Here is a 16947-nt window from a genome sequence, read left to right as displayed (position 1 = left end):
ATTTTGCATGCATTTCTGTGTATATATTATGCCATTGGGTGTTTTGTATGTAATTGTCATGTTTGGGGTGACACGGTTGGCGTAGCGGTAAGTGCAACATCTTTACAGCGCCAGCAATCAAGACCAGAGTTTCAAGACTTGTTCTCCTGTGTCTAAGTGGGTTTCCCTGAAGGCTTCCACTGTTTGAAACATATTAGTGGTGTAGGTTAATTGGGTGTAAATTGGGCGGCATGGACTCCTGGGCCGAAATGGCCTGTTTCTGTGCTGTATGTCTAAATTTAAATCTAAATTTGCCATTGCTGTTTCTCTGTCATCAAACTCACCCAATATTGCACAACCACTTATTCACAATCAAGGGCATCAGTTGAAAGAGCATGGGCTGTTCTTCCCTCACCAAAGGGCAGGCTCTTACAAAGGAACAAAATTAAGTGAGAGGCCACTTGCTGTAAAGTTGCATTCACAGTCACTGGACTTGCTCAAGGTGCACACTGCCCACACTGAACACTGATGGCGCATCTTTTCTTACATCTTCAAACACTCTAAGCCACCTTCAAGATAACCTTCCAAGATCGGCTTGTCTAAATGCTGGAGTCCTCTCCATAGATGACATCAAGGGGACGGCTGTAGAAAGGGTCAGGAGCTTCGAATTCCTGGGTGTTAACATCTCTTAGGATTTATTCTGACACATCCACGTCGATGCAATCGCCAAGGGAGGCGCACCAGCAGCAATACTTCGTGAGGAGTTTGAGGAGATTTGGCATGTCACCAAAAAGACCTGCAAATTTCAACAGGTGTACCGTGGAGAGCATTCTGGCTGGTTGGATCACTGTCTGGTGCAGAGGTGCCAAGGGCAAGAAAAAAAGGACAGAGATTTGTGAACTCGGCCAGCGCCTTCACGGGCATCCGTCTCCATACCAAGGAAGACATCTACAAAAGGTGCTGTCTTAAGAAAGCAGCCTCCATCCTCAAGGACCCTCACCACCCAGGTCATGCCCTCTTCACACAGCTACCATTGGTAAGGAGCCTGAATGCCCAATGGTACAAAACCAGCTTCTTCTCCTCTGCATGGTCAATACACCACCTCACTTTTTTTTTTTTTGCACAAATTAATTTATTTTTAAAATGTAATTTTATAGCAATATTTACACCTTGATGCTGTTCTTGATAATTAATTCTGATTCTGGCTCCTAAGGTACACATGGGTTCATTGCAGGAGGCATACAAGAACTACTGCCCAACCTTTTATCCAGCCACATATCTCAGGAATAGATGCAATTGCGCCTTCTGTCACCTGTCCGAGCACTGACATCTTGCGGTTTGCTTGTCAAGAGTACAGGCCAAAAAGTAGACACCACTCGCTATTGGGTAGTGATGTTCTAAGATACAACTAATTGTGAGGCAAGCTTCTTCTCTTCCTGATCTGAGACCTTTACTTTTCTCTTTGACGATGTCAAGGAGATACTGGCTGAGGAATGCAGCACGTGAAATATTAATGTAAGGCACTACTTGTTCTGTCTCTGGAAAGTTGGCTAAAATCCAATGAGGTGAATGTATGTTCACGAGAAAGATGACAGGAATGTTGAATGAAATGGATCCAAAGAGACGGCATTCAGTGGCATTCGTCTATACCCTATCAGTTGTATTCAACAATTCCAAACCCTCACATGAAGTGTCACACAAAGGAAAATGAGATGCTGTTTGTCTGTTACCGTGGAGCTGGATGGAATGGAGAAAGGAAGACTTTACATTACAATCTGGTTGTGTCATATGACAACCTGGGAGCAGAGATAATAATTATTGCTCCTAAAGTGTGATAGGGAGTGCTGAATACAGTGAATGGAATGTAAAAAATATTTCATTTTATCACTATTGTCACCAAGCTGGGCTGATGTGTGAAGAAACGCTTCGTGCTCACTGACTGACAGGATCAGAACTGCTGTGCCCCAATCTCTGGTGTTTGGAACTGCCATCACCCTTACATTTAAATTTTAAATTTAGGCATTCTGCACGGTTACAGGCCCTCCTGGCCTGCGAGCCCATGGCACCCAATTTACCTACAGCCCCCATATGTCTTGAAGGGTGGGAGAAAACCAGAGCACCTGGAGAAAACCCATGCAGACACGAGAAGAACGTATAAACTCCTTACAGTCAGTATCAGATTTGAACCCAATTCATTGGCGCTGTAACAGCATTGCACTAACCGCCACACTAACCGTGCACCCCTTCTAGAGCTATTTTGTCTTGCTTCTTTCCCTGCTCCCCTTAAAGCAATGGCTAACACTGTCCTGACGTTTAACAAGAAAGGTATGAGGGTGCAGTTATAATCAGCTGGAAACATCATGGGCAGTGGGCAATTTTCTGGAGTTCCTTCCCAGGTGATCTCACTTGAAGCCCTATTCTGCTAATGTCGCAGCGTCATGCCTCAGTGATTGCTTACACGGGACTTGGCCATCTGATGATGAAGCGATTGGAGGTACATTCAATGATGCAGGACAGGGCTGAGTAACAATGTCCTCCCCCAACATCCATAAGCCTGGCAGCAGGAGATGCCTGCCACATAATGACCAACATGATGAATATAACTTGTTTCTGCCTCATTCCACTCCAGTAGACATTCTGGAGTACTGCTCTTATAATTGAATGAAGAGTCATGGAGTCATATAGCACAGAAAAGGCTGCATCCCAACCTATCCATGGCAACCAAGATGCCAATGTGCACTAATCCCATTTTGCTGCATTTGGCCCATATTTTTCAAAGTTCTGATTGTGCCTTACTCTATCACCAACTCTAGCAGCTTGTCCTGCTACCTTTGATTTCAGATCTATTGTCAGAGTACATACACAATATCACATACAACCCTGAGATTCCTTTATCCTGTATGCAGCATAAAACATGTAAACAATCAAAGAACTGCAAACGGATAATGAATGTAAACAAACTGACTGGGCAATACAGAGAGAACAAAAAGAAAATCACCAAATGCACAAGAATCCTTAAATGAGTCCCCGATTGAGTTTGTCATTGAGGAGTCTGATGGTGGAGGGGAAGCAGCTGTTCCTGAACTTGGTGGTGCGAGTCTTGTGGCACCGATGCCTCTTTCCTGATGGCAGCAGTGAGAACAGAGCGTGTGCTGGGTGGAGAGGGTCTTTGATGATTGCTACTACCTTCTGAAGACAGTGTTCCCTGCAGATGCACTCAATAGTGGGGTGGGTTTTGCCTGTGATATCCTGGGCTGTGTTCACTACCTTTTGCAGGGCTTTATGCTCAGGGGTATTGGTGTGAAAACATAACATAGAACATTATAACATAGTAAAAGTTCTTCAGCCCACGATGTTTTGCCAACCAACAGAAACCTACTCAACAAACTAACCTTCCCTTATCGCACTCATATCCCTTTATATTTCTTGCATTTATGAGCCTTTCTAAGATTCTTCTCATTGTCTCTATTGTACCAGCCTCCACCATCACCCCTGGCAATATATTCTTGGCACTGACTGCTTGTGTAAAATATTACCCCTGATCTCTCCACTACACTTTCCTCCTCTCACCTTGTATAGATGTTGTCTAGTGTTTGCTACATGCTCCCTGTGAAAAAGGTGCTGCTTGTCTACCCTATCTATTCCTCTCATAATCTTGTAGACCTCTATTACGTTACCTCTCATCCTTCTTCACTCCAAAGAGAAAAGCCCTAGTTCTGTTAACCTTCCCTCACAAGACAAATTCTCCAATCCAGACAACATCCTGGTGAATTTCCTCTGCACCCTCTCCATACCTTCCACATCCTTCCTATAAGGAGGCAACCAGAACTGATCACAATATTCCCGACACTTGTCCCTCAGATCTCTTTTAATTATTTGTCCTCCCACTTTCAACCTATTTCCAACCCGCTATCAATGGGCTCAATCCTTAAACATTCTCATACAGATATAGACCACTTCCATGGACTCTTGGCTAGGATGGAACAGAGGCCAGATCTATCCAGCCCAAAATCATTCTGGTGCTCAGTATACAGGTACTGAATATTAATCATGAAGAAATCAACTTGTCCTTGATTTCACCTACATAACCTGAAATGAATTTATTAGTTATAGGATATAGGCTATTCTGAAAAATTACCATTTGTTGTCCATCCTTTATTGCCCCTGCTAGGCTTTTTCAGGTCACAGTGAACATTTGACCATATTGCACCAAAGAGTCTCGAACAGGTGTACCATGGAGAACATTCTGACTGGTCGCATCACTGTCTGGAATGGAGGTGCCAATGCACAGGACAAAAGAAACCTCCAGAGAATCATTGGCTTGGCTTCTTCACTCCATCCATGACATCTATAAGAGGCAGTGTCTTAAGGAAGCAGCCTCTATCCTCAAGGAGCCTGCCCTCTTCACATCAGGATAAAGGTAGAGGAGCCTGAAGATGAACACCCAGCGACACAAGGACAGTATCTCCCACCTTCAGATTTCTAAATGGATAATGAACCTCAGCCTCGAACTCACTTTTTCCTATTTTCTTGCTTTATTTATTTTTGAAATACAATTTTATAGCAATATTTACACTGCCACAAAACAATGAATTTTATGACATGCTCTTGACAAATGCTGGTCCTGATTGACTTGGGTCTCGAGTTGCATATCAACCAGACCAGGTGAGGATTACATATTTCATTCTGTGAATCATCTGGAGTTTGTGCAATGATGATTCACTTTTATGATTCCCAAAATATCAGAATTCAATTTTCACATCGATGAGGAGATATGAATTCATACCTCAAAGTCATCAGGTTAAGGTCATGGGTAACTTGGAGGAACACCACCTTGAACTGTCCCAGCAATCTCCAACCAATATTGACCTCTCCCATTTCCAGTAACCTCCTTCCATTCTCTTTTCTTCACCTCCCCTCATCCCCCTGACTCCTTTCCCATCCTTCTCTTTCCCCTACCCATCACTTAAACCTTCCTGTGACCACTCCATCTGGAACCTAGTCAGACATCACTTCACCTGCCAATCAAGGTCAAGCCCTGCCCACAGGTTCATGCACACCTGGTCATTGGCACCTTTAATTACCTCATTGATACCTGGTCATTGGCCCCTTAATGAGCTGATGGTACTATAAAGCCCACTACCTGTGAGGTATCTGCCTCTTTTCTTCTGGGTTGCACCCTGGCTCCACTCCAGGTTAGGAACCATGGGCAACACTGAAAAGTAGTTGGTAAGGTGTGTGCAGACAAAGGGTTGGCAGTGGTAGTATTGTGTATCTAGAAATATCTGACTCTAGTTTAGTTAAGCACTGTGCCTGCTAGAGATATCAAGGGATGGCAGATATCATATGTTACATCTTGATTGTAAAGCTTTCTAACCACGAGAGCTCGCGAGCGTGATGAATGAACACAGCCGCAGGGGAACTGTTTCCGAATCAGGCCGGGAGAACTAGTGCAAGCAGCAAGGATTGGACTGACCGACGATAGTGCATGGCTTGGGAGCTTGGCAAAAATGCAAGTGAATCACGGCAAACCAATTGACTGGTCCAAGCACCTGGACCCACATAGTGAGAAAATGGGGCACCACATTATGTCCCTCCTCAAGAAGTTGGGATTCCCAAAAAACTAAGGAGAATCAGAAGGGTGCCTTTTGGCTGCTAGCGTCTCTCCGGAGACACCAGTGTGAGATCATAGAAAGAAAAGATTGGGAGAGTGCCCTGAAAAATAGGAAGATGATTGCACTCCAACTGCGTTGCTATGTACTGCAAGAGGCAGTACAGACCGCCCAAGCCCAAGCCATTGATCCCAAGGTAAAAGGTCAGAGGTAGTCTGCAGAATGCTTAAAATGTGGCTCTGGAGACAGCACGCCAATCCAGCTAGCATGGTTAAGATCTGGGCCATTGTCCAGTGAGGGTATGGGCTTGACAGGTGGTTGGGGGAGGGGGATGTGTGGATGGGTAGTGACGAGTGTGAGGAAGATGAAACCTGCCCCACACGTCCTCTCTGGTTCGCACCCAAACTCCTGCAGCCTTGACTGGTGACCACGCGGTCGCAGACCTGCCACAAGGGTGCCCCTCCAACCCTACAGAACAGGGAAGCAGCAAAGAATTGGGGGACTTTAGTGGGAAGGGAGGGGGCGGGGAGATATCTGGGCCTTTGCAAAACCACAGTGACACAGGAATATTCAGCGAAAGAGCTGACCGTGCTGGGACCTGGCTACGTGACTGCTCAGACCCTGGGATGAGGGGATTGCCAATACAAATCTCTCATGTTAGGAAGCAAGCACCCTGAGTGACTTATCAGACCAGCAGTCAATTAATCAGGCCCCGTGGGCACTGCCTGATGGGATCTGCGATGGCATCTCCTCGTGGGATTGGGTGGTGATTGTAGTGCAAGCCCCACTGTGCTGGAATGGGAAGTATACCGTCATCTACATTAGTAGGGGACAAGGGTCATCAGGGAAAGGGCTCTAATTACAGGCCTATATGGGGGAGCCTGCATCCCCCATTTCCCATTTCCCCTGAGAACACAAGGCTACTTAGTCACCACAGTGCGAACCCACCCTACCTCCGAACCCTCTATTTTTCTTTCATCTATGTGCCTGTCTGAAAGCCCCTATTGTTCCAGCCTCCCCACCCACCCCTGGCAATGCATTCCAGGCACCCAGAACTCTCAATGTGAAAAATACTTTCCCCTGATATCTCCCCTCAACTTCCCTCCCTTCACTTTGACCAGAATTATGCTTAAACTGCTGTTAATTTGCTTACGCAAGTGGGAAGCTGCAGCAAGTACGACATTCATTACATCTGTATATAGTACTTGCGTATATGACAATGAAGCTTCATTCATTCATCTCATCTCAGACACAAATTTACTCTCAACTCCAAAGCATGATTTACCCTGACGTAAAAGATCAAGGTGGCACTAGCTCAGCTGCGACAAAGAAGTATTCGCTGTACTCACGATTGGCAATCAAAAGATTTAATAGACTCATAACCGATGAGTTTCTCGAGGCTAAAATTGAATGTGCTTCTGTAAGTGAGATCAAATGACTATAAAGGAAGTCACATTCCACAGGAGGCCTGATTAGAGGGAGTTACACTGAAAGATTCAGCCAAAAAGGCTTCAATCAAATTATCTCAGATCTATTCCCTGGTATGGAAATTCTGAATGATTAATTAATGACACATCTAAGCTCTCCACAGTGCCACATTGCTGTTCTTTGCAATCAAATAATAAGCACCTGTAATTAACACAAATGGCCACAGATGTTTTTATGGAACATATAATTCCAGAGCAACATTAAGTTTTATGAAAGCTGTCTGGTTTTTTTTTTAAACCAATAGCAAACCCACTCTCATCAAAGCAAAAATGCTTCTTGCCTCTTGTTTAATTTAATGTCAAAATCCAGGCATAATAATATACAGGGTTACTGTAGTGACACAACCACTGCACCGGGCCATGTGCCTGCCAGCACCGCAGGGGACGACCTCTGTACCTGCAGGACGACCACCTGGGAGGCTGACTCCCCCTGGCTGTCAATCACCAATCTGTATACAGGCTTGAGCCGGCCCCTCCCGGGCCAGTTACACGTGGAGCCATCAAGACTACTACTGGTGTACAACAGAGTCTAAGTCTAAATAGTACTGCTTTTTCTGTGTTTTGTGTCTGCTTGCTACACCACAGTTACTAAACTTTGTATTTACATTTAATATGCCCTCTTTAAAAAGCCACAACCTATTTTGCAAAAAGCTTAAGACCAAGTGTCTTGAATTCTGAGTGCCATGAGTAGACTATTGCACCCCAGAGAACAATTAAAGTTCTTCTCCTAAATATTATTTCGTGGATTGATCAGATTGCATGTTGCCAATGTGGAATTCAAGATGAGCTTGAGAGGGTTGGTCAAATAATTATAGTAGAACATATTGGCATTTTCTGTAACTTACAAAAAATCTGTGCACCAATCGGATTTCCATCCACGTAATCTTGACCAAGAATCCTTTGAAATTTCAAATTGGATCTGTCAACGGTGTCCTCCTCCTCGACCAGAACATTTATTAGAAAGGTTACCCATCAAAATGAGCCATATTAAACAGCAAAAGGAAGGCAGGAGATGTACACAAAACATCTTAATTAATTTTCAAATGCCTGAGAAAGGTCAGCTTGGTATCGATTAAGCCTAGGGAATGTTTTGGACATGAGCAGTTGGTGAAATGGGCCAGAAGACAATGTATGGCCTGGGTTTGCTTTAGTCAGATGTTTACATTGCAGTGGAAATATCACAACTGAAATTACTCCAAATCTTTCAACAATTATAGAGATGCTTGATGGTATGTTTCCCTCAATGGACAGACATCTTCAGGAAATTAATGTTGCATATAAAAGTAAAAATACTGCCAAACACTTCAAATATTCTGCAGACTAGGCAGCATCTTTCGAGAGAGGAATTTTTCTGATGAAAAGCAATTTTGTTGCAATATTAAATTCTCACTCCACAGATGCTGCCTAACCTCCTGAATATTTCCAATATTTCCTATTTTAATTTCAGATCCCTGATACATGCATCATTTTGTTTTTGTACCTCAAATATTTTTGTATGTTGCATTAAATAGGAATTGTCCATTAATCAATTGTACAGAAGTGCTGTAGGTAGTTTTCGGTAACAATATGAACATTTCAGGGGAAGTATAAACAGACAATGATAAAGTAACGACTTTGTTAATTACATCACCACATCAATTAATTGCAAAACACTCAGTGTGATATCAGATAATTGACTGGAAAAAAAGCAGAGATGATATAAATCAAAAATGTTTTTGTAACAGATTATTATTATCTAGAACAAGCACCCATATACCAATATACTAACGTTCGCAAAGGAATTGGATAAATACTTGTAATTATACTCTTGTTCTTTTACTACAGCTGGCTATATATGAATGATAGAATTGACCTTTCCCTTCCCATTGTATTGGGTATAAAGTGACAAAGTTAAACTAATCAAGTACATCATTCCATCATATATCCCATTAAAGTAGTTGCCATGTTGTAAAAAGCTTAAGCAGAATTTAATTTTTTTTTCCCAGAACACTTTAGCTGATAATGATCACGGTATCTATACTTAGGAATAAAACACAGCAGCATTTGTTCCTTCATATACTTTATATTTCAAGTCACATTCTCCAGAGCCCTGGTTGGTAATTCTCAATAAGACGAGCCTTTTGCAGCACTCAATGCTCCGAGAACTTGATGTAAAAAGATAAATGAGACTATTTTCAGAAAAGATTTTCTTCGCGAAATTGATGCAATTTAGAATGAAACTCATTATTCCATACAGATTTAGCCAGAGAGGTAATGGTATGAAGCTGGTCTGTAAAAAATGGATGAATGATATTTTTTTTTTTATAAAAGTTGAATGAAAGAAATTAGGAGATTGATACAAGATGATTCTGAAGTGCTATACATCATAAAAGGTTCAGTGTGAAATACTGTATATTGCAATGTAATTTACCATACCTTTCAAATGTTAAAGCAGTTCTGTTGAAAGGTCAACAACTTTAAAAGATAACCATTCCTTTAGCCACAGAACAACCTCCACATCTCACTGCAGCATGCTAGCTCTGCTTCTCTCTCTGTAGAAGGTAATGTGTTTCTCTCGCCACAGAAGCTGATTGACCGGATGTTTTCAATGTTTCCACTGTGCTCCAAGCAATTGGAAAGGTCCCTTGTGGCAGGGTCATCCAGATGGTACAGGTGTGTGGGATCCACAGTGAATTGGTAGTTTGGATATGGAATTGGCTGGCCCATGAAAGACAGAAGCTGTGGTGGAAGGGTGGAATTCTGTCTGAAAATCTGCAACCAGCAACATTCCACAAGGATCAATTTGGGGCCTCTGTTGTTTTGTGATACAGGTAGTTCCTGACTTACGACCATAATGGGGACCGAAGAATTGGTCATATCTTGGAATGGACGAAAGTTAGAATTTTGCCCATGCATGTGGAATATTGAAGTCTTAAAGCAAACATTTTAATCAGATCATTTTTTTCATCATGGATTTGATGATAACAAATTAAAGCTTCCTGAATTTGTCGATCAACCTTGGTGAATCTTTCCACATTCGGGACCATGATTCCTAGGTCCTGGGGCTGGGCGTAGCCATCTTGATTCAGTTGGTGCATACGTGAGAGTTAAGCGCCCTGACGATGTTGAAATTGCATCCTTAACTCTCGCGCATGTGCCAACCAAACTCCAATAAGTGAACCCACTGCACATGCGCCAAACGAAGACTCACTCATGCGCACACGAATCAAGATGGCTACACCCAGCCCCGGGACCCTGGAATGCCGGCTAACAAGTACACACATTTTGGCTCTTACATGTTCTAAAGCCCTGTTATAGTTTCTCAAATACAACATAAACCACATAAATTTTATATATTTTTAACATTTTTTTTAAAAATTTGGTCATGTGCAGATGGACGCAAGTCACAAAAGTCACAAGTCGGAGAGTACTTGTATATATAAATGACCTGGATGGAAAAGTAAGTGGGTGATTTAGTAGGTTTGTGGATTAGCCTGAGGTCCTGTTGCTGCCACCGCTGGAGGCCTGAGGATCCGCTGCTGCCCGGGGGGGCCCCCGAGGTCCTGCCTGAGTCCGCCTGAGGCAACGGCCACATTGCGGGGAGAGACAGCCAGCCGAGACCGGGCTTGCCCGCACCGCTGCCCGAGCTCCGAACACAGACTGCCGTCGCCAGGCAAACCCCGGCAGCCCACACAGCCCGACCGTTGGCAGCCGAGCCCCGGGCTGGGAGCGGTCAATGAGAACTGTTTAGTGTATTTCAGAGTTTAATACACACCTCAAAAACCAATAGTCTAAACACTAACAACTGTGAACTCCATTGCAGAGTTCTCACCAGTCTTAAAAAAATTTCTACTAGAACTTTTCTTTCTGATCCTCAACCAATGCTGCATCCCCTTTACTCGGCCACGGCAGGAGTAAACGCACGCAGGCCGATTCCAGGGCGCACCACTCCATAACTGTGGACAGCGGTCGTAGATCTCCAGAAAAGGTTCGACCTAAAAGGGGAGGCTGGCCTCTTCAGCCCGGTTAAGCAACCTGCATAGGAGAAGGTCACTCCGATATAAAACCTACGACCCAAGGATCTCACTTCCACATCTCAGCTTGCTTGGCCACGGCACACGAACCATGGGTGTAAAGGGTGGGGCCAGTACTGCACACACTGCACTCCACCTAAAAGCTCCTTTGCGCAGGCCCGAGGACAGGTCCACGTCCTCCCCCTCAAAAGATGCACACAAACTCAAGTTAGCATGCTGGAACATCAGAACCATGCTAGACAAGGCTGACAACCACCGACCTGAACGTCGGTCTGCCCTCATCGCACATGAACTCCTCAGACTCGACATCGACATAGCCAGTCTCAGCGAAGTCTTCCTTGCAGATGTAGGCAGCCTCCAAGAACACGGCATGGGCTACACACTCTACTGGTCTGGCAAGCCTCAGGCTGAACGACGCCTATCTGGTGTTGGCTTCATGGTCAAGAATTCCATTGCCTCCAAACTCGAAAACCTCCTGACAGGCCACTCTGACTGGATCATGTCCATGCGACTCCCCCTTCAAAACAAGCGACGCATCACCCTCATCAGTGTCTATGCTCCAACCCTTCAGGCGGAACCAGCAGAAAAGGACAAGTTCTACACTGATCTGCGCAACCTCATCCAACGCACCCCTACAGCCGACAAGGTTGTCATCCTTGGTGACTTCAACGCTCGCGTTGGCAAAGACTCAGAAACCTGGCCAGGAATCCTTGGCAAGCATGGTGTCGGCAAGAGCGATGACAACGGGTGCCTCCTGTTGGAACTCTGCGCAGAACAGCGGCTTGTCATTACTAACACCCTTTTCCAGCAGAGAGACTGCCTGAAGACTACCTGGATTAGTGGAGTTTTGGGCAGTGTAGAGGGCATATCAATCATTATGGATATCAATAGATACGGGCAGAGAAAAGGCAGAAGGAGTTAAATTTGTACAGTGTGGCACTTTGGAAAGTCAAATGAAAGGGGAGTGTACACAGTTAAAGACAGGACTCTTAAGATTATTCCCGTACAGTGGGACCCAGGTGTCCAGATCCATAGCTCATTGAACATGGCCTCACAACTAGATAGGGTGGTCAGATAGTACAGGACCTCCAGCCCATGGTTACTGTGCCGACCTAGCTCTACCAGAATAAAACAACACCCTCCCAACTTCATAACCCTCCATTTTCTTTCATCAATGTGCCTGTCTCCACCACCACCCACAAAACTCTGTGTAAACTCCCTTAAACTTTCTTCCTCTCAGCTTGTACAGATGTCCTCTGGTGTTTGCTGCTCCAGCCCTGGGAAAAAAGGCGCTGGCTGTCCACCTTATCTATGCCTCTCAGAATCTTGTAGACCTCTATTAAGTCTCCTCTCATCCTTCTTCGCTCCAAAAAAGAAAAGCCCAAGCTCTGCTAACCTTGCCTCATAAGACTCATTTTTCAATCCAGGCAATATCCTGTTAATTCTCCTCTGCACTCTCTCCATAGCTTCCACATCCTTCCTGTAATGAGGAGACCAGAACTGAACACAATATTTTAAGTGTGGTCTCACCAGAGATTTATAGAGCTGCAACATCAGTACAGGCTGTTCTATGCTTATTATGGCCACCATCTCCAAGCAGGCACACCCTCATTATTCCCTTTGACTGAGATTCACTTTTCAATTGTTTAGCAGGTTTGCTTGTCTAATTTGCCAAATTGTTTGGTTATTCTATGCAATTTAGACTATCTCACCAATTCTGTTGTAGTAGGCAGGAAGAAAATTGAATGATCTTTCTGCTAGTACTTACATCCCTGTCATCAGATTTCCAACCACCTGACTCAACCACAAGACTGGCGGCCACTGAGCCATGCTGACACGGCAAGATAATTCAGCTTCTCAGTTTATTTTGATATGGTACTCAGTCAGTTTGCCTCAAAAGGAATTACTCATCTCCAATCCCATATGATTAATTCAAAGAAATGTTTAATTGGTAGCTATTTTTTTTTTTTTAAAAACTGCTTAAATTTGTGATATCCTGGAGATTTATTTTAAAAGACATTTATGAGACCTGACCTTTTCATATTATCAAGTCTCTCTGATGCTTCTAAAAAGAGATTCTATCGGCAGACTTAGAATACTATATCAAGGAACTCCCGAGTTAATTAAAATAGATAATTTCCACTGCAATACATAAAAGAACAATGAAAGGAGCTTGTAACAGACATGGATACTGGTTTGCCATTTATTATATGATGGCAGGGAAAGTTTGTTGACACTGAAGAAAAATGAAATATCCAAAAAGATCCTTTGTGACGCCAATAAATGATTTCTGAAGCAAGGTTTGCATCTGTTAGGTCTGGGATATTAATGTGACCCAATAGCGAAGAGTGACACCTCCTGTAACTTCCAGACAGGGACAGTCTTACCAATTATTCCCACATTTTGACCCTGTTATTTCAATTTCCTATAATGCGGGGACTCATTAAATTTGCACCAGATGATATTCACGTAAGTGAATTCATCAAAGTTACATGAAATTGCCTTTTAATTATCCATAGGGTAGCATATCACTGGATCAAGAACAACCATGGGACACGTGAGAAAAATGGAAAACCAATCTGCAAATATAAATAACCTTCTTCGAATGCTCATTTCATACAAAGCAGGAATGCAACTTCATATTTACTTCTCATTACAGTTGAGTTAACATCCCAATGTTTCATCACTGCTTCCGAACACACAACAGAAATGCTTCAGTGAGTGAAACATGAATAAAAACATCAGTGACTGGGCATGGGATCAGATAAGAGATGTTCATGTTAATTAAAAATATAGAACTAAATAATACACTGTTCATCTTTCTCCTTTTGTCCTTCACAGTAGAGCCTGATTTTAAGTCACAGAATGATTCAAATGTACTCCATTTGCACAATATGTCTCATTATATCCTACATTGTATTCAGTACATGTGACAGAAAAGTGAATTTATTGTTTATGAAATTTTCTCGCTCTCTCTGGGAACAGGTTTAGGGTGGCCAGAATTTCTTATTACATGCATTTTGTTTAATAATGTTGATATGTTGGTAATATTACAACAGGGAAATGTTTTATAGGTTTCCCTTGTACCCAAGAGCTTTAGGTTTCATCTGAAGGTTTCTTACAAAAGTTGCCCTGGACATAACTTTGTTTCATTCCCTCTATTTTTTTTTCCTGAGGAAAATTCCTCTTTTCCCCAGGGGAGTTCTGAAGGGCACCATGGATTTTCAGAGGACAGTTATAAAGATTCCATTGTAGGAATTGATGCACAGAGAGGAAATTGACTGGGAGGTAATATATAGGGATAAAGAAAGTGCATTGATCTTGTCTGAATGTAACTGGAATTGTGGGCAGATACCTGTTTTTGGGCCTCAGCTCTTTGCTGTGTCATGAGTCAGTTCAGAAAATGTATATCAAGCTTTGATGGCAACACAATAAACAGTGTACATGGGAGTGATACAACCAGACAGAATGCTGTCCATGTACACCTTTAGAAATTTTCTAGAGGCTTTGGTGACGTACCAAATCTACAACCGGTCAGTGAACTTTCCACAGTACACCTGCAGAAGTTCCATGGAGTACTTTATGACAGGCCTAATCTCTTCAGACTCTTGAGAAAGTAAAGGTCTCGATGTCTTCTTCAAAACGTGGATCGAGGAGAGGTTCTCCAACATATTTGTCACCCTCTCCTCCGCCATCCCGTCAATGAAAATAAGCGCGAGGTCCTCTCCTGAGGTCTGTTGTACCGTACCAACCAGTTGAACCTGACTTCCTGCTGCCTTATGTGGACCAGCAGCTTCTCTGATAGATTTCCTGAGCATCTGGAATAGCTTGCCTGACGAGAATATTTCCTGCAGTCTAGGTTTCCACAAGCACCCAGGAACCTTTAGATGTTTTGTCTAAGAACAATTCTTTGAGGGTAAGCCTCACAAGCGAGGGCTGGCAACTGGTTTCCCTCACAGGACAATGTGGAACTCGGTGCAGAGATAAGGCATTTTTTTTTCCTCTGAGGATTGCAAGTCGTTGAAATTCCATCTCCGAGAGCAGTGGAAGGAGAGACTCTGAATGTTTTCAAAGAAGATATAGGATAGGCAAGGGTGTGAGTGGTTACCACGGGAAAGTGGGATTGTACAATTGAGGTTACAATCAGATTTGCCATGATTTTATCAAATGGTGGAGTTGGTTTGAGAGTCTATATAGTCTTTTCCTCCTCCTGAATCTGGGTTCCTAGCCTTGCTCAAATCTTATCAGGCTGGACATGAGCATCACTCCACAGTGATCAGATGTGGGAAAGCCAAGCTAAATGATTTGCAAGCTAACATAGCACAAAGAGTTAAACATTTCATTGATCCGATGGAAATAGGTTTGTTATTCATTGCTTATAATAGTTATAAGGAGGTGAATTTACAAACAATAGATGTGCAAATACAGGCTGTGCTGCCAAAGAACTCACACAGGCTATGGGCAGTCAAGGGGCCCACACAGGCTGCTGGAGACTAGCTCATGGGAACCAGGCATCGGAAATGGGATTCGAGAGGGCGCTGAGGGCAAGACCTTGAGTGTTGAAGGCTTCCTGATCGTGTCGGAGGTTCAGACCTGGAGCTCAAGTGGCTGATGGTTTGAACAGCCCATCTGTGGGGCTGCAGGAGGCAAATCTACAGGCACTCAAATGTCTCTGAAGATATTTCCTTTTGCTTATCTTTCTCATTATTAGAGGTGCCGGGCAATGCTCATTGTGATTCTTTGTCTGCCTCACAATGGACAAAACCTTCAAACTTAACATTGAATTAGGCATTTTTTTTATTTGCTTCTGTGAGAGATGAGTAAACTTGACATGAAAATATGAAAGATGGGGAAACTAGTACAGACACATGGAGTGATGGATTAAACCAGTATGAACAGGCTAAGCATGGAAATTAGGATGCAGGAAGCAGAGTCAGCCTATGTAAGATAAGAACCTTCTAGTCCTTTCGACAGGATCAGTGAGCCCACCTTATGAATAAGATAAGGAGAGGCAAGGAATAATAGAATGTAGGAAGTAGAGGTAGTCTGGGTGAGATAAGGATCTCCTAGCCCTAGGCAGAAGGACCAAGTTCTACATATATAATTAGTAAGCCTTACACAGATTTATCAAGTTATGCATATTAAATTAGTAAAACCCTAGATAGGATTAGCGAACTCTGCATATGAAGAGACTGTAGCTCTGAGAATCGGAAAGGTGTGAATGGGGACAAGGGCAAGGTTGTGAATAAGGACAATGAGGATAATGACATGATGAGACACCAACAGGATACCCCTGGTCCTCCAAGTTCACAGAAACTGCACGTAGGCAGGAAGGATTGCCTAATGCCAAACCCATCCAGGAGGCAGAAGAATGTAAGGGGGAGGGTATTCCTATACTGAAATTCACTGTATAAAAGTTGGGTGAGCCCCAGTGTATGTGTGTATTCCCAGGGTAAGGGGAAGCACCCAACTTTGCATTGTTGTAAAATAAATGTTCTTCATTCTCAATTTTTGTCTGGAGTAATTTCTGTTAAGGTACTTCTATTTCTAACACTTCTTTATTTGTTTGGGAGAGTGGTTCTAAGTCCACACACACAAGGGTACACGATGGTGAGATTTGGAACCAGTTGGTAACAGCATCAATAGGCCGTTGATTAAAACCCCACTTTGGAAATAGAGTGTATAATCTGGGTAGCAATTCAACACCGAGCAGCAGAAAAATGAAGATTATAAATGCTGAAAGTGTGAAGTGAGCAAGAAAAGTTCTGGAAACATCTAGCAGGTTATGCAGCAAGTGTCAAAACAGAAACTGAATTAACAAGTGCCTCATCAGAATGTCTCTCTGAGTTCTTACGA

At 43.2% G+C, this 16947-nt stretch overlaps 1 protein-coding gene across 1 annotated transcript in view; it reads right to left on the bottom strand.

Moving 5' to 3' along the window:
- ankrd13b (ankyrin repeat domain 13B) overlaps nucleotides 1-16947 on the bottom strand; it is a 234888-nt gene that overhangs the window by 156476 nt on the left and 61465 nt on the right. The gene's annotated exons all lie outside the window — the stretch shown is intronic.

This window comes from Narcine bancroftii, chromosome 14 (assembly GCF_036971445.1).
Source record: "Narcine bancroftii isolate sNarBan1 chromosome 14, sNarBan1.hap1, whole genome shotgun sequence".
Lineage (NCBI taxonomy): Eukaryota > Metazoa > Chordata > Chondrichthyes > Torpediniformes > Narcinidae > Narcine > Narcine bancroftii.
The sequence above is the reverse complement of the archived record's forward strand: the minus strand, read 5'-3'. Positions and strand labels throughout refer to the sequence as shown.